The sequence below is a fragment of the Symphalangus syndactylus genome, chromosome 20 (genome assembly GCF_028878055.3).
Source record: "Symphalangus syndactylus isolate Jambi chromosome 20, NHGRI_mSymSyn1-v2.1_pri, whole genome shotgun sequence".
Taxonomy (NCBI): domain Eukaryota; kingdom Metazoa; phylum Chordata; class Mammalia; order Primates; family Hylobatidae; genus Symphalangus; species Symphalangus syndactylus.
The window spans coordinates 47,293,199-47,313,959 of NC_072442.2; the positions used below are offsets into that span (position 1 = coordinate 47,293,199).

The 20,761-nt window shown below is 44.7% G+C and overlaps 1 protein-coding gene across 10 annotated transcripts in view; it reads right to left on the reverse strand.

Moving 5' to 3' along the window:
• The window catches only part of KANSL1 (KAT8 regulatory NSL complex subunit 1), a 193,475-nt gene extending 177,070 nt beyond the window's left edge, over positions 1–16,405 (reverse strand). For 7 of the 10 annotated variants that reach the window (XM_055257654.2, XM_055257645.2, XM_055257643.2 and 4 more), the window contains exons 1-2: positions 16,195–16,249; positions 14,527–14,660 (exon numbers count right to left, since the gene is read on the reverse strand). The gene's annotated coding sequence lies outside the window, so the exon portion shown is untranslated. Of the gene's footprint in view, positions 1–14,526; positions 14,661–15,414; positions 15,615–15,664; positions 15,957–16,194 lie in introns of those variants that run through there. The other 3 variants (XM_055257635.2, XM_055257638.2, XM_055257634.2) reach the window with 3 other exon arrangements.
• Between the last annotated feature and the right edge of the window lie 4,356 nt (positions 16,406–20,761).

Below are 20,761 nucleotides of genomic sequence, written 5' to 3' on the forward strand. Positions count from 1 at the left end.
AAGCTGAGGCAGGTGGATCATGAGGTCAGGAGATCGAGACCATCCTAGCCAACATGGTGAAACCCCGTCTCTACTAAAAATACAAAAGTTAGCTGGTTGTGGTGGTGTGCGCCTGTAGTCATAGCTACTCAGGAGGCTGAGGCAGGAGAAACGCTTGAACCCGGGAGGCGGAGGTTGTAGTGAGCCGAGATCACACCACTGCACTCCAGCCTGGGCGACGGAGTGAGACTCCGTCTAAAAAAAAAAAAAAGAAAAAGAAAATAAATATGTGAATATAATTTATGTGAGCTTTCACAAAACTCTTGATAAGATTCTAAATTAAAGTTTTTTTTTAAAGACCTGAGTGGTCACAGGATGAGAACATTTACTATAGACTGGACATAACTGAGACACAGAAAATTATAGGTAGATGCTGAGGTACTTCCCCAAATGAAGAAGTATAAACAGAAGATTGAAAAATTTTTTAGAAATGCTATATTTAACATTTTAATATATTGTACAAAAAATATACAGAGAATTCCCCATTTTGCAGATGGGATGATGAGATTCCTAATAATGAAATACCACACGAGTTGGAAAAATAAGGGAACGGAGAGATGGAAAGGGTTTCTAAATATATGAAATGAGAAACATTTGCAAAAACTAAGATTCATATTCAGCTTAGAGAATGCTTTGGCAAGTATAAAAGCTGTCTAAATATGTGAAGGGTTATCTAGCAGAAGACAAACCAGACTTGCTCTAAGCAGTTCCTGTGTAGACAAAATTGGGCCCAAAGTGGCAATTCCAGAAGGGCACGTTTCAACTCAAGCTTTCTAACCATCAGACCTAACTAAAATGGTGGTTCTTACCTTGGATTACCTCTAAGAGCCCACTGAGATATGAGAGTTAAAACATTACATGGGAGGAAATTGCAGGTATGTTACAGCATGGACAAATGAAAAGGTTACAGGAAAAAAATCTAAGCTATACTTAAAAGACTCATGCCTTCCAGTCAAAAAAGGAATTTTTGAATAATTATAGAATATTCCCTAAAGACAATGTGATGTTCTATGTGAAAAAAAAAAAAAAAAAGGAAAGAAAAAGAAAAGGGAGGGAGGGAGGACCAAATCCTACTAGGAAAAAACTGTAAATCAAGGGTGCCCAATCTTTTGGCTTCCCTGAGCCACACTGGAAGAAGAGCTGTCTTGGGCCACACATGAAATACACTAAACTAACAATAGCTGATGAGCTAAAAAACAAAATCACAAAAAAAATCTCATAATATTTTATGAAAGTTTACAGATTTGTGTTGGGCCACATTCAAAGCTGTCCTGGGCCGCATGCGGCCTGTGGGTCATGGGTTGGACAAGCTTGCTGTAAATAGAACATATTTGCTTATCCTTCTACCAAATCACAGTGTAGTTATAACTAAAATGCAGTTCTGAGTAGTTATCATAAATCCAGAAAGGGAAAGCAATGCTGACAAAGATCCAGGAAGGAAGTTTCACTGGAGATTAAATTAAAAAGTCAAGCATCTTCAATTGAGAAACATAAAAGCAAAGGGGCAATGTGATCAAAATCAGAAAACGTATCAATACGGTAAATACTAATTTATTCACCTTTTATGCTTGAAAAGTCTTTCTATAACAGATAAAAGAAACTTGTGGATTGTGTTACCACAATCTACAAGTTAAAAATAGATTCAAGTGCATGGATAAATGTATGTATATTAGGTCCATTCAGGTCCTACAGGATAGAAGTGCTATCAGACGTGAGGCCCTAAATTTCTGAGGTTAACATCTTAACAGATAACAATATTTCACCTGAAAACATCACTTGGTGCCAATTTAGATAGAACAATTGGTTGGATGGACCCCTGACAGACAGACTCAAGGAGGCTGGTTGGTATAGACTTCCTTCCATTCTTTTACCTCGGTATGTATGTGTGTGTAATATATACATACATATTATACAAGAACATATATACATTCCTTATCTTTATACACTTCGAATGCTCCTTATATAGCTCTGCACCCTGAATTTTTCATTTATCATTTACTCAACATCCTAAGACATTAAAAATTCTTTTTTTTTTTTAGACAGAGACTTGCTCTGTCACTAGGCTGGAGTGCAGTGGCACCATCTCAGCTCACTGCAACCTCCAACTCCCTGGTTCAAGCAATTCTCCTGCCTCAGCCTCCTGTGTAGCTGGGATTTCAGGCACGTGCCACCATGCCCAGCTAATTTTTGTATTTTTAGTAGAGATGGGGTTTCACCATGTTGGCCAGGATGGTCTCGATCTCCTGACCTCATAATCTGCCCGCCTCGGCCTCCCAAAGTGCTGAGATTACAGGCATGAGCCACCACACCCGGCCAGAAAAATTCTTTCAAATACTATTCCAGGGTTGTAAATGTTCATCCTTAAATATACCATGATTTATTTTCCTATAAATCTTGCTGCTCATTTAGGTTTATTCTCAATTCTCACTAATATGAATAATGTTACAATGAACACCTTTGTTCACGAATCTTTCTATATATCTTAATTTTTCCCCCTTAGGATAAATTCCTAGATGCGCAATTACTGAATTAAAGAACGTTTTTAACTTTGCCAATATATGTTGCCAAAATATCTTCCAAAAAAACTAGGCCCAATGCACACTCCACTAGCAGTTTCAGAGATTGTCCCCTCACCACCTTTGACAGCACAGTCAACTGTAAATCTGATAGGTTAAAAAATAGTATGTCATTTAATCTGCATTCCTTTGATTACTTATCAGAATAAAAATGTTTCTCATATGTTTCTTGGTCATTTGTATTTCTTCCTTATCAACTCTGATCATGTTCCTTGCCAGCAAAACTTTTCTTTCTCTTGGCTGACAAACTGTGGAAAACCAGTTGAGATGGAATCACTTAAATATCAGCAACTGCAGCTCCCCCTGCTGACCGATAAATTACCACCACCATCAAGTGCCCAGTAAAAATAAAACGTGGGCTAGAACTATACGCTTGCCTGTCTTCTGGGCTGCAAATTTGCTACAAATACAAACTTTTTTTTTTTTTTTTTTTGAGACGGAGTCTCGCTCTGTCGCCCAGGCTGGAGTGCAGTGGCGCAATCTCGGGTCACTGCAAGCTCCGCCTCCCGGGGTCACGCCATTCTCCTGCCTCAGCCTCTCCAAGTAGCTGGGACTACAGGCGCCCGCCACTACGCCCGGCTAATTTTTTGTATTTTTTAGTAGAGACGGGGTTTCACCGTAGTCTCGATCTCCTGACATCGTGATCCGCCCGCCTCGGCCTCCCAAAGTGCTGGGATTACAAGCCTGAGCCACCGCGCCCGGCCAGTACAAATACAAATTATACACGGTAATAAAAAAAGAAAATACTGTGTATCTAAACTCATACTTAACAGAGCTGTCATGGAGAAGGCAAGAGAGACAAGCGTTTTCTTTATTTGTTTTTGTTTTTTTTGTTTTTTTTTTGAGACAGAGTCTCGCTCTGTCGCCCAGGCTGGAGTGCAGTGGCACGATCTCGGCTCACTGCAAGCTCCGCCTCCCGGGTTCACACCATTCTCCTGCCTCAGCCTCCCGAGTAGCTGGGACTACAGGCACCCACCACCACGCCCGGCTAATTTTTTTTTTTGTATTTTTAGTAGAGACGGGGTTTCATCGTGTTAGCCAGGATGGTCTCAATCTCCTGACCTCATGATCGGCCCGCCTCGGACTCCCAAAGTGCTGGGATTACAGGCGTGAGCCACTGTGCCCGGCCCAAACGTTTTCTAATGTGCAGGAACTAGGCGGGGCGCAGTGGCTCATGCCTGTAATCCCAGTACTTTGCGGAGGCCGAGATGGGTGGATCATCTGAGGTCAGGAGTTCAAGATCAGCCTGGCCAACATGGTGAAACCCTGTTTCTACTAAAAATATAAAAATTAGGCCGGGTGCGGTGGCTCAAGCCTGTAATCCCAGCACTTTGGGAGGCCGAGGCGGGCGGATCACGAGGTCAGGAGATCGAGACCATCCTGGCTAACACGGTGAAACCCCGTCTCTACTAAAAATACAAAAAATTAGCCGGGCGTGTTGGCGGGCACCTGTAGTCCTAGCTACTCGGGAGGCTGAGGCAGGAGAATGGCATGAACCCGGGAGGCGGAGCTTGCAGTGAGCCGAGATCGCACCACCGCACTCCAGCCTGGGGGACAGAGCGAGACTCGGTCTCAAAAAAAAAAAAAAAAAAAAAAAAAAAAAAAAAAAAATTAGCCGGGCGTGGTGACACGTGCCTGTAGTCCCAGCTACTCAGGAGGCTGAGGAAGGAGGATTGCTTGAACCCAGGAGGTGGAGGTTGCAGTGAGCTGAGACTGCAAAACTGCACTCCAGCCTGGGCGATAGAGTGAGACTCCATCTAAAAAAAAAAAAACTAATATGTAAGAACTAATGTCACAAACAATTCTAGAAATTAATTCCCTGCCAAATATACTACCTGGCATATATAAACATCACAGGCCTAAATATATAAACACCACAGGCCTAAATATTCATTTCCCTATACTTTAACTATGTGAAAACATTCTAAATTACCAAATGACACTGGGTGGTCAGCAAACTAGTTCTTTTTCCAAAAGCAAAAACAACAAAAACACCTCTGCCCTTTAACATTCAAAGAAAGATTATTAAAAATCTTAATTCTTGGCAATCCTTATTCCAAAGTTGCTTGCACTTATCAGACTGGGACCAATAGATCCAAAGGGTAAGGCCACGATTGGCAAATGCATGTGACTCTCAGCTTTTCCACTGATACCCTCCTAAAGATGCGTGTCCCAAGTCCAGCAATACAGTCTTTAACACTCATTTACTAAGTGCCATCAAGAGCAAGCAGTGATGGCCAGGTATGGTGGCTCACGCCTGTAATCCCAGCACTTTGGGAGGCTGAGGGGGGTGGATCACCTGAGGTCAGGAGTTCGCGACCAGCCTGACCAACATGGTGACACCTGTCTCTACTAAAAATACAAAAATTAGCTGGGCGTGGTGGCAGGCGCCTATAATCCCAGCTACTTGGGAGGCTGAGGCAGGAGAATCACTTCAACCTGGGAGGCGGAGGTTGCAGTGAGCCGAGATTGCGCCATTGCTCTCCAGCCTGGGCAACAAAGAGCGAAACTCCGTCACAAAAACAAAAAAAGAAACAAAGCCGGGCGCGGTGGCTCACGCTTGTAATCCCAGCACTTTGGGAGGCCGAGGCGGGCGGATCACGAGGTCAGGAGATCGAGACCACGGTGAAACCCCGTCTCTACTAAAAATACAAAAAATTAGCCGGGCGTGGTGGCGGGCGCCTGTAGTCCCAGCTACTCGGAGAGGCTGAGGCAGGAGAATGGCGTGAACCCGGGAGGCGGAGCTTGCAGTGAGCCGAGATTGCGCCACTGCACTCCAGCCTGGGTGACAGAGCGAGACTCCGTCTCAAAAAAAAACAAAACAAAAAAAAAAAAAAAAAAAAAAAACAGCAAGCAGTGAGGATAAAAGACAAGAGCCAGTCCTCACTCTCAAAGAACCTAGAGACTAGCTGGGATCAAAGTGGAGCAAACCAGCAATCAGTACAATAGAAGTGCTAGGTCTGCATATGCACACACACATGCACACACACTAACAGTTTCAGAGATTGTCCCCTTACCACCTTTGACAGCACAGTCAACTGCAAATCTGATAGGTAAAAAAATAGTATGTCATTTAATCTGCATTCCTTTGATTACTTATCAGAATAAAAATGTTTCTCATATGCTTCTTGGTCATTTGTATTTCTTTATGAACTCCGATCATAAAGTGATAATACCTGGGTCCAGAGGAAGCACTCAGTGTCAGCTACTGTTATTACTATTATCACTACTGTTATTACTATTATCACTACTGTTATTTTTTTTTAAGGCTAATCAAGTGAAGCAGTGGGAGTAGAGAAGGAACAAAGAAATCTGTAACTGGCTGTGATCAATTAATAGTAAACACCACTATACTTGGACCAGCCACTACTGTTATTAAAGACTAGGGGAAGGAAGTTTCCAGAACAGGGTAGAGTCCATCTTAAGCAGAGGTAACTGCTTGTGTGAAGACCCAGAGGCAAGGAACAACAGGGTACACAGAAGGAACTGGGCACAAGCAGTCTGTACTACTGCATACAGGATGCTCAGGAAGACGTGGAGCGATGACTTGGCAAAACATTTCAACTCTACCTTCAAAGCTAGGAGAGCCATGGTGGAAGAGGGATATGATCATATGCTTGGACATGCATTTTACAAGGATCATGTTGGCAGCGACTTGGAAGAGAGAAAGCAGTCAAGGAGAATGATTACAAGGCAACAGAAGATCATGCAGCCAAAAGGGCGACGAAGGTCTGGACTCAAAAAGGAGAAGTAGGATGACTAGGAAAACATTATGAGCTAGGATCTCAAGAATGTGTTGACTAGAATGGCACAAGAAGGAATCCAAAGGCCTCTCAAATCCCTGATTTGAGTGACTGGCTGGGTGACACTACCGCTCACTAAGATATGAAGATAGGAAGACGTTGGACTTGGGGAAGTGAATAAGATCATTTTAAAATGCCCATAGGATGGCCGGATGCAGTGGCTCATGCCTGTAATCCCAGCACTTTGGCAGGCTGAGGCAGGTGGATCACCTGAGGTCAGTTCGAGCCCAGCCTGGCCAACATGGTGAAACCCCATCTCTACTAAAAATACAAAAACTGGCCGGACGTGGTGGCGCACATCTGTAATCCCAGCTACCCGGAGGCTGAGGCAGGAGAATCGCTGGAACCTGGGAGGTAGAGGCTGCCATGAGCCGAGACCGTGACACTGCACTCCAGCCTGGGTGATAGAGCGAGACTCCGTCTCAATAGTAATAATAATAAAAATAAAATAAAATGCCCATAGGACATCCAAGTAGAGCTGTCCAGGAAGCAACTGTATATATGGGATTGGAGATCAGAAAACTAGTCAGAGCTGGAAAAACACACATTTGCAAATCATCGGCATATGGACGGCAAGTGAGGCACAAGTTTATCCAGGGCATTCCTCAGAAACTGCACAGGGTGAGAGGAAGGGTCAAGGGAAGGCAAATACTAATGTTTTTAGAAGCAAAAGAGGAAAAAAGTTTGCAAAGAAAACCAAGAGTATAGGCCAGGCTCAGTGACTCATACACTTTGGGAGGCCGAGGCAGGCGGATCACCTGAGGTCAGGAGTTCGAGACCAGCCTGGCCAACATGGTGAAGCCTGTCTCCAGTAAAACTACAAAAATTAGCCAGATGTGGTGGCGGGCACCTGTAATCCCAGCTACTGGGAAAACTGAGGCAGGAGAATGGCTTGAACCCATGAGACGGAGGTTGCAGTGAGCCGAGATCGCGCCACTGCACTCCAGCCTGGGCAAAAAAGCAAGACTCTGTCTCGAAAAAAAAAAAGTTTCAAAGATAAAACAAAAATCTTGTTAAAGATGAATACATAAGAAGCTAAAGAAATAATCTACTTCTTTAAGTCATGCTATCAATTTGCACCAAAATTTTCATTTCCTATGTGTAGGTGTTGAAGGTCTAGTACCCATGATAAATGACATACACCTGTTCTGGGCTGAATTGTGTTCCCCAAAAGAGATATGTAGCACTGCAGGGGGCTGGGCACAGTGGCACATTCCTGTAATCCCAGCACTTTGGGAGGCCAAGGCCACAGGATCGCTTGAGCTCAGGAGTTCAAGATCAGCCTGGGCAACGTGGCAAGATCCGTCTTTACCAAAAATACTAAAAAATAGCCAGATGTGGGCCGGGTGCGGTGTCTCACGCCTGTAATCCTAGCACTTTGGGAGGCCGAGGCGGGTGGATCACGAGGTCAGGAGATCGACATGAACCCAGGAGGCAGAGCTTGCAGGGAGCTGAGTATGCGCCACTGCACCCCAGCCTGGGCGACAGAGCAAGACTCCAGCTCAAAAAAAAAAAAAATAGCCAGATGTGGTAGTGCACTCACCTGTAGTCCCAGCTACTCGGGAAGCTGAGGTGGGAGGATGGCTTGAGCCCGGGGGTTACGGGGCTGGAGGTTGCAGTGATCCAAGTGCCACCACACTCCAGCCTGAATGACAAAGGGAGACCCTGTCTCAAAAAAAAAAAAAAAAAAAAAAAAAAAAAAAAAAAAAAAAAGATATGTAGTACTCCTAACATTCAGTACCTCAGAATGTGATTTTAGAGACGGGATCTTCAGACCAGGTGCGGTAGCTCACGCCTGTAATCTCAGCACTTTCAGTGGCCGAGGGGGGGTGGATCACTTGAGGTCAGGAGTTCAAGACCAGCCTGGCCAATGTGGTGAAACCCCGTCTCTACCAAAAATGTAAAAATTAGATAGGCATGGTGGCGAGCACCTGTAACTCCAGCTACTTGGGAGGCTGAGGCAGAAGAATCACTTGAACCTAGGAGGAGGAGGTTGCAGTGAGCTGAGATCACACCACTACACTCCAGCCTGGGCAACAAAGAGAAACTCTGAAAAAAAAACCGAGATAGGATCTTCAAAGAGGTCATAAAGTCAAAATGAGGTCATCAGGGAGGACTCTAATCCCAGTATGACTTGTCCTTATAAAAAAGGGGAAATTGTGGACACAGAGAAATACACACAGGGAAGCTGGGCGCAGTGGCTCATGCCTGCAATCCCAGCACTTTAGGAGGCTGAGGCGGGCAGATCACTTAAGGTCAGGAGTTTGAGACCAGCCTGGGCAACAAGATGCAGCCCTGTCTCTACAAAAAATACAAAATTTAGGCTGGGTGCTGTGGCTCATGCCTATAATCCCAGCACTTTGGGAGGCCAAGATAGGCAGATCACCTGAGGTCAGGAGTTCAAGACTGGCCTGGGCAACATGGTGAAACCCTGTTTCTACAAAAAATACAAAAAATTAACTGGGCATGGTGAGACGTGCCTGTAATCCCAGCTACTTAGGAGGCTAAGGAAGGAGAATCACCTGAATCTGAGAGGCAGAGGTTGCAGTGAACCAATATTATGCCACTGCACTCCAGCCTGGGCAACAGAGCAAGACTCGGTTTTAAAAAACAAAAGAAATACACACAGGGAGAACTCTACATAAGGACTGGAGTTATGCTGCCACCAGAAGCTAGAAGAGAGGCTTGAAACAGATCCTGTCCCAGTTGCTTCAGAGGAAGCATGCCTCTGCCCTTAGATTTCTAGCCTCCAGAACAGTGAGACAATAAATTTCTGTTATTTAAGCCACTCGGCGTATGTCACTCTGTGGCAGCAGCCTTAGCAAACAGATGTCACAAGAAAATTCGCAGCTCAGGTTTACTAAGTACCTACCAGGTGCTGTTCTAAACACTCTGCATCAAAAAACTCATTTAATCCTTATAAAGTCCACTCTAGGATCTAGGTACTATCATTATACCCTTTTTACGGTGTGGACACCAAGGTTCTAAGAGGTTAATGAACTTACCCCATATCACATAGCCAGAGCCCTCTCTCTCACTACTAGGCTATGAGGAGCTATTATTAATAGTAATTACAATAAGAGCTGGCGTGGTGGCTCACGCCTGTAATCTCAGCACTTTAGGAGGCCAAGGCGGGTGGATCACTTGAGGCCAGGAGTTTGAGACCAGCCTGGCCAACATAGTGAAACCCCGTCTCTACTAAAAATACAAAAATTAGCTGGGCATGCTGGCATGCGCCTGTAATCCCAGCTACTTGAGAGGCTGAGGCAGGAGAATTGCTTGAACTTGGGAGACGCAGGTTGCAGTGAGCCGAGATCGTGCCACTGAACTCCAGCTTGGGCGACAGAGCAATATTCCGTCTCAAAAAAAAAAAAAAAAAATTAGTAATCATGATAAGAACAGTAGTAGTTCACTAAGCCAAACACTGCCCTATGTCCTTTACAGATATAATACAAAAGTCCTCTGAAGTAAGTGTTATTATTTCCAGTATGAAGGAGGAACCCAAATCTCAGAGAGATTAAGAAAATCACCCAAAGTCACACGGTTAAGAGTGCTGAGATTAGGCCGAGCACGGTGGCTCATGCCTGTAATCCCAGCACTTTGGGAGGCCGAGGCGGGTGGATCACCTGAGGTCAGGAGTTTAAGACCAGCCTGGCCAAGCTGGTGAAACCCCATCTCTACTAAAAATAAAAAAAAAAAAAATTAGCTGGCCATGGTGACAGGCGCCTGTAATCCCAGCTACTCGGGAGGCTGAGGCAGGAGAATCACTTGAACCCAGGAAGTGGAGGTTGCAGTGCGCCAAGATCACCTGGACAACAAAGTGAGACTCTGTCTCATTAAAAAAAAAAAAAAAAAAAAAAGGAAGAATGCTGAGATTATATGTAATTGCTAACTTAAGGGGATATACAATGAAAACCTTTTTTTACTAAAACTTTAAGAGCAAGTTAATTTTAATTTTTTTTTTTTTTTTCTTTAATGAGACAAGAGGCAAGGTCTGGCTCTATCACCCAGGCTGGATTGCAGGGGCCCAATCACAGCTCACTGCAACCTCCACCTCCCAGGCTCGAGCCATCCTCCCACCTCAGCCTCTCAAGTAGCTGCAACTACAGGTGCACACCACCATGCCTGGCTAATTTTCTTTTGTATTTTTAGTAGAGACGGGGTTTTGCCATGTTGCCCAGGCTGGTCTCAAACTCGTGTGCTCCAGCGATCTGCCTGTTCAGCCTCCCAAAGTGCTAGGATTACAGGCATGAACCATCGTGCCTGACCAAGTTAAATTTTTTAATGCCTGACTTTGCAGTTCAATACTAGAAATATACATCTATAAATTCAAAATTCTTGAAGATCCCAAGAGAACACATGTCCTAGATTATGGGCCCTTTTGAATATCCCCTCAACCACTGTTCAAGAACTATTCTCTCGGCTGGGCAAGGTGGCTCATGCCTGTAATCCCAGCACTTTGGGAGGCCGAGTCGGGCGGATCACGAGGTCAGGAGATCGAGACCATCCTGGCTAACACGGTGAAACCCCGTCTCTACTAAAAATACAAAAAATTAGGCCGGGCGCGGTGGCTCAGGCTTGTAATCCCAGCACTTTGGGAGGCCGAGGAGGGCGGATCACGAGGTCAGGAGATCAAGACCACAGTGAAACCCCGTCTCTACCAAAAAAAAAAAAATACAAAAAAATTAGCCGGGCGTGGTGGCGGGTGCCTGTGGTCCCAGCTACTCGGGAGGCTGAGGCAGGAGAATGGCGTGAACCCAGGAGGCGCAGTTTGCAGTGAGCCGAGATTGCGCCACTGCACTCCAGCCTGGGTGACAGAGCGAGACTCCGTCTTAAAACAAAAAAAAAAACTATTCTCTCTCAGTTAGAACCCTTGCCATTTCTCTGACTTCCAAACACAGAAAGAGAAGAAAAGGAAGGATTGAGATGCTGTTCTTTAAAATTTTTAATTTTCTATTTAATTTTTAAAATCTGATACAAACATCAGAAAGTGTAAAAAGATATAATGCAATGAGAAGTCTCCTTCCCACTCTGTCCTCTACCTGAACAATTCCTAGACCTAACAGGTAACCAGTGCCACCATTTTCTTATTTATTCTTCTAAAGGTTTGTGGTGGTGTTGTTGTTGTTGTTGTTATTGTTGTTGTTGTTTGAGACAGAGTCTCGCTCGGTCGGCCAGGCTGGAGTGCGGTGGCATGATCTTGGCTCACTGCAAGCTCTGTCTCCCGGGCTCAAGCAATTCTCCTACCTCAGCCTCCCGAGTAGCTGGGATTACAGGCGTGTGCCACCACGCCCCAGCTAGTTTTTGTATTTTCAGTAGAGACGGGATTTCACCATATTGGCCAGGCTGGTCTCAAACTCCTGACCTCAGGTAATCCACCCACCTTGGCCTCCCAAAGTGCTGGGATTACACGTGTGAGCCACCGCGCCCAGCCCTGAAGATCTTTTTTTTTTTTTGCATACATACACCAGTGCAAATTATCTTTTTCTCTTTTTTTTTTTCCAAAAAACACAAAGGGTATCAAATCATACATACTCTTCTGCATCTTGCTTTTATCACTTAACTGTCTGCCTTGCAGATCTTTCTATATCATATTAGATTATGTTTTAATTCTCTCGTTTTGCTTGTCAAGAAGTTTTTACTTGATTTCACCATAGTTCAGTCTAGCACACAAGGCACTCAGCAGCCCTAAGAACTACCTGAGACAACTGATGATGGCTCCATGCTACACACTAAAGACCCTGTATCTTTTCTCTCCTCCTCATCTTAATTTCACTCTTTTCTCCAACTCACTCAATTCTCCTTCCTTTCCCTACTCCTCTCCCATCTCACCCACTCCTTAGCCCTAACCCTGACAACTAGACCCCAGTAACATCACTGACATTGCTTAGTCGTGGCTAGAAATATTCAGGCTTTAAAAAGGTACAGACTCCTAACATAGAGAAAAAGGGATAAATAATAATTTCCATGAGAACTTCTAATTAACAAAAGTGCCTTAAATTGAGGAGTTTTGGTTTGGAGTTATTCTTCCTTGTTACTTGCCTCCTCTGGCATTTTGGTTTGTGAAGAGTGCGTGAGTGTGACGCTATTTTCTATACGCATGGAAACAAGCACATACTCAGTCTAACATTTAAGCAATGACTGACAGAACAACAGAGTTCATTCTACAATAAGATAATTGGAAACAAAATATAAGAGCTATATAAAATAAACATTTGGGCTTCAAAATATGCACTTTAATTAACCTATCATTTCTTTTTACTTAAATTAAGTAGCTCCAATCTGAAACTACATCTTAGAAATGTTTTAAGGATATTCACCAATGAAAAAGAGAATAAAGATCCCTCTCCCCGCTTTTATTTTCCAGCCCACAAACTCAATGCTATCCTCCCTGCAAAAAGTACCTTTTTTTCTGATCAGATGAATACTGTAATTTTTAAGGTTTCTAAGTAATAAAAATAGGAAGAAAACATTACCCCCAAAAATTGGTTTACACTTAGAAGATGTTTCCCATTGAGCAAAGGATTGGTAAGGAACATAAAATTAAGGCAGCCACCTAACTGCATTCTTAAGTAGTAACAGGTGGTAACTCACAGTATGGAGCTGATTTCCTTTCTCTATTCCTGCCATGCCAGAGACCTCTAGTAGAACTTCTGAGGTTACTGTATTATAACCCAGGTTCAGAGAGATTTAGAGGTAAAACCTTAAACATTGGAAATATCTTTAAAAGTAGGGCTTTGTGTACCAAATACATTCGTTAAAACCTAGGAAACTATAAAATGAAATCCAATATATTGATCTCAATCCCCTTGCCTGCTTCCTAAAGAGGACAGAGGCCACCAACACTGGTACCCAACACTTGCTAAGTCAAAACACTCTTACACAGGTCCTCCGATTCTTAACGGGTTCAGAACTTCTGGTTGCATTCCCCATGCAACCCCTCCAACTCTACAGGGAGAATGCTGGAAAAACTGTGTCACTTTGGCTTCCTGTATATTAATATAAGCACTCATTATCCAGCAATAGCAGCTGAAACATAAATGAAGATGAGAACTCAGTCTACATGACCTAAGATTTCCCACAAGTCCAGATATTTAGGTTACACACACTGCATTATTGTCTGATTTCTCCTCTGCATCAATCTGGAAGTCCACAGGGCAGATTAGCACACAACAATCTTAACTAAGCTAGTATCCAACTCTGAAGAAAGGCAAAGCTGGTGGAGGGTTTCCAAGACTCCTTATCCTTCTCTGTCCTTCCTCCCATCCCCTACTTACATCTTTTCTGTTTGTTTTTATTTAATTTTATTTTTTAAATGTATTTTTAGTCACAAGAAAATCAAAGAGGCCACCAACTTAAGTCTTAAGCTCTGCCCTTTGCTTAGTCCTAATGGAGAGTTCTTTGGCCATCTATGTACAAGAGATTAGAGGAGCCAAAGAGACTGGAGAACCACATCAATGGGAGCTTTTTCATCTAAAGGTCATCTGTTCACACTGTCCAAATGAGGTTTACCCTGTGAAATAAAACTTGGTGTGCTACCTGCTGAGAAAAATAGTATGAAATGTCACACAAAGGACTGGGGTGCAGCAGGAGGACTCTGAAAGAGTCAGACGTGTAAACCAGCAGGTCTTAGAATGTTCTAATATACTATATGAAGTTTCAGAGTAAACAAATGGTTAATGACACATCTTTTGTAACACATGAATCAGCTACTGATTTGCAAGAATGGGACACACCCTAGTACCTATGACTCTAAAGTACCTGTTTGAAAAGTGGACCTAGATGTTTGCATTGCCAACCCATCCTAAGATTGGAACATAATTTTACAACTATGTAACTTGCCATAATTTAAAGTTAAAAAGATCACTGCCTTTCATTATAATGGAAGTTAATTTGAGAACTTCATTAAAACGTTCACACCGATAATCAAAGAACAGTAGCAATACAAAGTAAGATATAGCCAATCAATCCTAGGAAGCAAACACAAGAGGCAAGAGAAATGGCAGGTAAAGGAAGTGAAGAATAGCAAATTCAAAAATTACAATATTCCCAATTCTAAAGAAAAATGAATAAAATGAGGCTGGTAATGAAAAAATAACACATCTTACCTTAAGAGTCATCCAAATAGCATTCATAGTGTCAGGATATAAAGACAATACTCAGAAATGAGTAAGAAATCTTAGTAATTCCCTCGGTTACCAAGTATAAGCAGGTAGGAAAACCTTTTGTTTCGAGAAGGTATCTGAAAGAGAGGATTTTCATTTAGACTAAAAAATAATCAAGACAATGCAAATAGTTTAAGCTACCTGGGCAGGGATTTTGAAGTACTATTTGCCTCATCGCACTAAAAAAGTATAGAAAATACAGTCCCCTTTAGAAAAGGGCAAATGTGTGTCTCCATATATATGTGTAGAAACATACTTTACATAAGAAGATAAATAAATATGTAACACGTATTTTAGACAATGTAAAATTGCTTATCAAACAATTAGCCAAAATCCCAGAGAGAATAAAGTAATTTTCCAGGGTACTTCATAAACACTAAACGTGATTTGTTAACTAACCATCTAAAAAAAGACCCTTGCCACATTTAATTATATCTAGTAAAGTAAAACCTCTCTAATCATCCCGACTGTCCCAAGATTATGCTTAAGTTTCAGAGTCAATTCCACATGAAAAGTAAAACCTATTCTTGACTGAAGTACTAGAAACAAATAAAAGACCCTTCTTCCCCAGAGATCGTTAAAAGCAGACCGAGCAACTTAATTTTGAGGGTGAGAGGAAGGTAAATTTGCCTGGAGGCAGGAGGATGGACTAAATGACCTCTGGTAGGATCCTCGTTCAAGTCCTAGGCCTGTATATAATTCCAGCTTAACCAGTTACTGCTTCGCTTAAAATGGAGGCTTGCCCGCGTAGGGACAAAAATAACAGCACCCACTTCGTTAAAAATAAATGTCGAAAAGTACCCTTATTTAAATAAAATAAAAAATAAACACCTCTGGAGTGGATGTGTTCTTGCTATGCGTTTGTCACTGAGGTTTCGAAGACTTGGCATCACTTTCCTTACCGCTCACCGGATTTTGGGGGAGGAGCGGGGGGCGGCAGTTTGACTCTTGACCCAAGTCTCAGGCGGGCTTCAGAGCCCCACAGGGGCCCCCAACTCCAGAGCCAGAGGGAGCGGAGAGGCGAGAGCCCGAGATCGCACCTCCCCCCACCGCGGACCCCAGTCCCAAACCTACGCCTCACCTCCCCGCAGTGGGGCGCCTCCTTCTGCCCCATTCCCATTGTTAGGGAGGGGAGACCGCGGGGTGGGCTCAGGGCAGGGGCGCCCGCGGCCGTTGCCCGGCTCCCTTCAGGAGGGGCGGCCCGCGGGATGCGGCTTCCCTTCCTCTCCGCGTCGGTCCGTCCCACCTCGGCTCGGCCTGGCGCCCCGAGCTCCGCTCCGCGCCCCCGGCCGCGGCCCCGGCCCGCCCCCCGGGCAGCCAGGCCCCCTGGCCACTCGGCCGGCAGCCCGCGGCCCAGGCCTACGAGTGGGCGCAGGGCGGGGGTCCCCATGCCCCACACACGCGTCCCCTCTCCCCAAGCCCCGCCGCTTCCAGGGCCCTCGGCGGCGCCCGCTCCCCGGGCCCCGCGGCCCCCCGCCTCCCAGCCGGGCCGCTCCCTCGAGCTTGTCGGGTCGGGGCCGCCTCCTCTACCTCACCATCACCTTTGCCCACTCGTGCTCCCACCCCCAGGGGCACCAGCGCCAAAGGCAGCTCCCCCAGCCCCGGACCTACCTGCACGGTTCAACCAAGCCTAGAAGTGGGGGCGGGGAATCTTCCGCCCTCCTCTGGCGTTCATTGGCCCTTCAGGGGCATATCGTGAGCGCCATTGGCTGAGCCATGGTGTCCGTCAGGGCGATGGGGCGGGACAGAAGGGGGAGAGGGATGCTGGTGCCTCGGCGTCTCTGTCTCTGTGTATCTCGCTGTCTCTGTCTCCGTCTCGGCCCTTGGAAATGAGAGGCTTTTGGATGAGAGGACTAGAAGGGGGCCTGAGGTGGGAGGAATAGGAATAGGAATCCTGACAGAGCGTCACGCCAGTTGGCCACTCTGAACCCCCTACCTAAGTCCTCTTTAGGTTCTCTTCTCCATCACCCCCGACCTCTGCCCCTCACCCCTCGAGGTTCCTTCATCCAGGAAGCGACGTGATGAAAACTCCAGGCCGGAAGGCCATAGGGAAAGATGTTATATATGTATATAAAATATACACATATAAATATTTATATATAAACTCAACCAGATATCAGTTCACTAGGGCCTGGAAAGGAAAGGGCACACATCTCACAGACAGGGAAGGACTCGAGATAGAGCCGGTAGAAGAAGGAATCAAAAATCACTCTAAGAGCTGGCAACAGTGGTTACCTCCTGGGAGGGGAACTGAGTGCCTAGAGAACCAGCGGGCGGAAGACTCAGATATCTCGGCGTATCCTTTGTATCCATTGATTTTTGCACCATTCATCAAGATTCCAATTTAAAAAAAAAGATTTAAATCTTTAAATAAGGTCGCAAAACCAGGGGACAGACAAGATAATTGGGCAGGAAAATTGGCGCAACATGCAGATTTGGGAAGGAATCTTAGCTTTTAATATGTTCAGTTCCAGGTAATAGGGTTTTGTAAAACCCAGTGAAAGTGTCCCAGAGGCAACTGAAGTGATGGAACTTGAGAAAGGGTAGACAATCAGGACTAGAGAAGATGCAGGGTCCTCTGCCTAAAGATAGTGGTCTATGACATGCTAAAGGATAAACTCCCAAAGAAGGGTAATAAGACACCCACAGTAAAAGGTAGGAGGACGAAAAAGAAGGTCAGTGAGATAAAAGAAAAGAATATTAAAGAGGCATGAAAATTAAGGGAGGAAGGGTCTGTGGAAAATAGAATAATAAAACTATGAGAGAGGCCGGGCATGGTGGCTCACGCCTGTAATCCCAGCACTTTGGGAGGCCAAGGCGAGTGGATCACCTGAGGTCAGGAGTTCGAGACCAGCCTGCGCAGGTTGGTAAAACCAGATCTCTAATAGAAAAGCAAAAAAAATTAGCCGAGCTCGTGGTGCGCCTCTGTAATCCCAGCTACTGGAAAGGCTGAGGTGAGAGAATTGCTTGAACCGGGAGGCGGAGGCTGCAGTGAGCCAAGATCACGCCACTGCACTCCAGCCTGGGCGACAGAGCGAGACCCTGTTTCAAAAAAAAAAAAAAAACTATGAGAGCCTCATAGGTCTTAACTCTTTAGGCTCTGGTAACCATGGGACAGTAAGAATGAAAGCCAAGGCCGGGCACGGTGGCTTACGCTTGTAATCCCAGCATTTTGGGAGGCCAAGGCGGGCAGATCACGAGGTCAGGAGATCAAGACCATCCTGGCCAACATGGTGAAACCACGGGCATGGTGGCACGTGCCTGTAATCCCAGCTACTCGGGAGGCTGAGGCAGGAGAATTGCTTGAACCAGGGAGTCAGAGGTTCCAGTGAGCCGATATCACGCCACTGAACTCCAGCCTGGACGACAGAGCGAGACTCCGACTCAAAAAAAATAAAAAACCTTTATCAATTAAGAATCTTTTTTCTGAATTTATTAAGTCTATTTAAATCAACCCCAGAAAACACCTTCAACACAGGCCCTCATTTCATATCTGTAAAATGGGGCAAAAAAATAGTTCCTACCCCTTAGAGTTGTTGTGAAGATTAAATTAGTGCATACATATGATGGATTTTTTTTTTCTTTTTTCTTTTTTTTTGAGACGCAGTCTCACTCTGTCGCCCAGCCTGCAGTGAGTGGCACGATCTCGGCTCACTGCAAGCTCCGCCTCCCGGGTTCACGCCATTCTCCTGCCTCAGCCTCCCGAGTAGCTGGGACTACAGGCGCCCGCCAACACGCCCGGCTAATTTTTTGTTATTTTAGTAGATACGGGGTTTCACCGTGTTAGCCAGGATGGTCTCGATCTCCTGACCTCGTCATCCACCCGACTCGGCCTCCCAAAGTGCTGAGATTACAGGCATGAGCCATGGCGCCCAGCCCGTATGATGGATTTTTTAAGAGCCTGACTGGCTGGGTGAGGTGGCTCGTGACTGTAATCGCAGCACTTTGAGAGGCTGAGACAGGTGAATCACTTGAAGCCAGGAGTTCGAGACCAGCCTGGGCAATATGGCGAGACCTCGTCTCTACAAAAACACACACAAAAAAATTAGCTGGGCATGATGGTGCATGCCTGTAGTCCCAGCTACTCAGGAGACTGAGGTGAGGGTCACTTGAGCCTGGGAGGCAGAGGTTGCAGTGAGTTGAGATCTCACCACTGCATTTCAGCCTGGGTGACAGTGTAAGAACCTGTCAAAACAAACAAACAAAAAAACAAAACAAAACAACAACAACAAAAAAAAAACGCATGTAAAAAAACACATAAAGCTCCTTGAGGGCAGAAACTGTCCCCTAGTCTTCTATATTTTATTTCACACAATGTACAGAAGACTAAATGAATAATGGTTAGCTGGTTTTTTTTTAAAGGGGATAAGATCAGTTACAATGTCTTTTTCCTCAATCACATAGGTATCTAAAATGACATTCCAAAGTAAGGACAAGAGTTTAAATTCTAAACTATGGTATCTAAAGTAAACTTGAACTTTCCTTATTTTAAAAAAATCTTAGCCACACGCGGTGGCTCACGCCTGTAATCCCAGCACTTTGGGAGGCTGAGGCGGGCGGATCACAAGGTCAAGAGATCGAGACCATCCTTGCCAACATGGTGAAACCCCGTCTCCACTAAAAATACAAAAATTTGCTGGGCGTGGCGGCACGGACCTGTAGTCCTAGCTACTCGGGAGGCTGAGGCAGGAGAATCGCTTGAACCCGGGAGGCGGAGATTGCAGTGAGCCGAGGTCACTCCACTGCACTCCAGACTGGTGACAGACTGTCTCAAAAAAAAAAAGAAGGAAAGAAAGAAAGAAAGAAGAAAAGAAAAAAATTCCATACATAGAATTCTGTGTGGCATTTTAGAGAAAATCTTGGTGACTAGAGACACCAGGTGAATTTATTTATTTTATTTTTTTTTTGGTGACACAACCCCAGGAGATCCTGTGAACATGTGTCCCTTGACCAGGTGAATTTCAGGAGCTTGCACTAGTCCCAGGTTAGCTGGCACCAGGTTGGCCCTAGTTTGAGTGCCTTCCACATACCAGGTACTGTGCTGGAGAAGTAACATCAAAAAGGAAAATCAAATTTCATCTTCAACAAGTAATTACAATACACTGTGATGAGAGTTAGGGTGACGGAGCTTCAGGTTACCATGGGCTTATATTAGGAGGGCAAATTCTGTCTTCAGGTCTTTTTGCTTCAACAGTAGCGTTTAGATCTTGTGGGCTGGGCACGGTGGCTCAAGCCTGAAATCCCAGCACTTTGGGAGGGTGAAGTGGGCAGACTGCTTGAGCCCAGGAGTTGCAGATCAGCCTGGCAACATGGCGAAACCCCGTCTCTACAAAAAATACAAAAGTCAGCCAGGCATAGTGGTGCATGCCTATAGTTTCAGCTACTTGGGAAGCTGAGGTAGGAGGATCGCTTGACCCCAGGAGTTCAAGGCTGCAGTGAGCCGCCATCGAGCCACTTTACTTCAGCCTGGGCCACAGAATAAGACCCTGTCTCAAGAAAAAAAAAAAAATCTTGTGATATAATAACAGCTTGTGCACTCTTTGATAGCTCAGCTGGTAGAGCAGAGGGCTGTAGACTGCATAGATAATAATAACAGTTTGTGTTTTTGAGTCAAAGATGATACCCCAGAATCATTATCAAAAATAATGGTTGATCCATTCACCTGTGTCTATGACTGTGAGCCACATTGTGACCAATCTGTGAGCAACATGGGTGGGCATGCAGTTTGGGGCCATGGAACTCACTTAACAGGAAGTTCCAATAGCAGTGCATTTACCATGTTGCAGCTGTAGGATCTTGGACAAATATTTAATGACCTCTGTCTCTCAGTTCTCTCAATAACAAAACATCCCTCCCAGAGTTGCTATAAAGGTTAACATAGGGGGAGTCTTGCAAATAGTAGGTGCTAAGATCCTGTCTTGAAAAAAAAAAAAAATATATATATATATATATATACACAAAGAGATGAGATCTTGAATTGTACAGACTGTCCCCGTACCCATTCATTTGCATTTATTTTCCTTTACAATAATACATATCTATGATTTCCTTTCATTCCCACTGTCATCAATTTGGTTAGATTACTGGGCAGAGATCACCAGTGGGGCTAGAGTAAAATGAAAATAAATATACATTGACTCTAGGTATTCCTAAGTAATAGCACAGTTTGCTGTGTTCT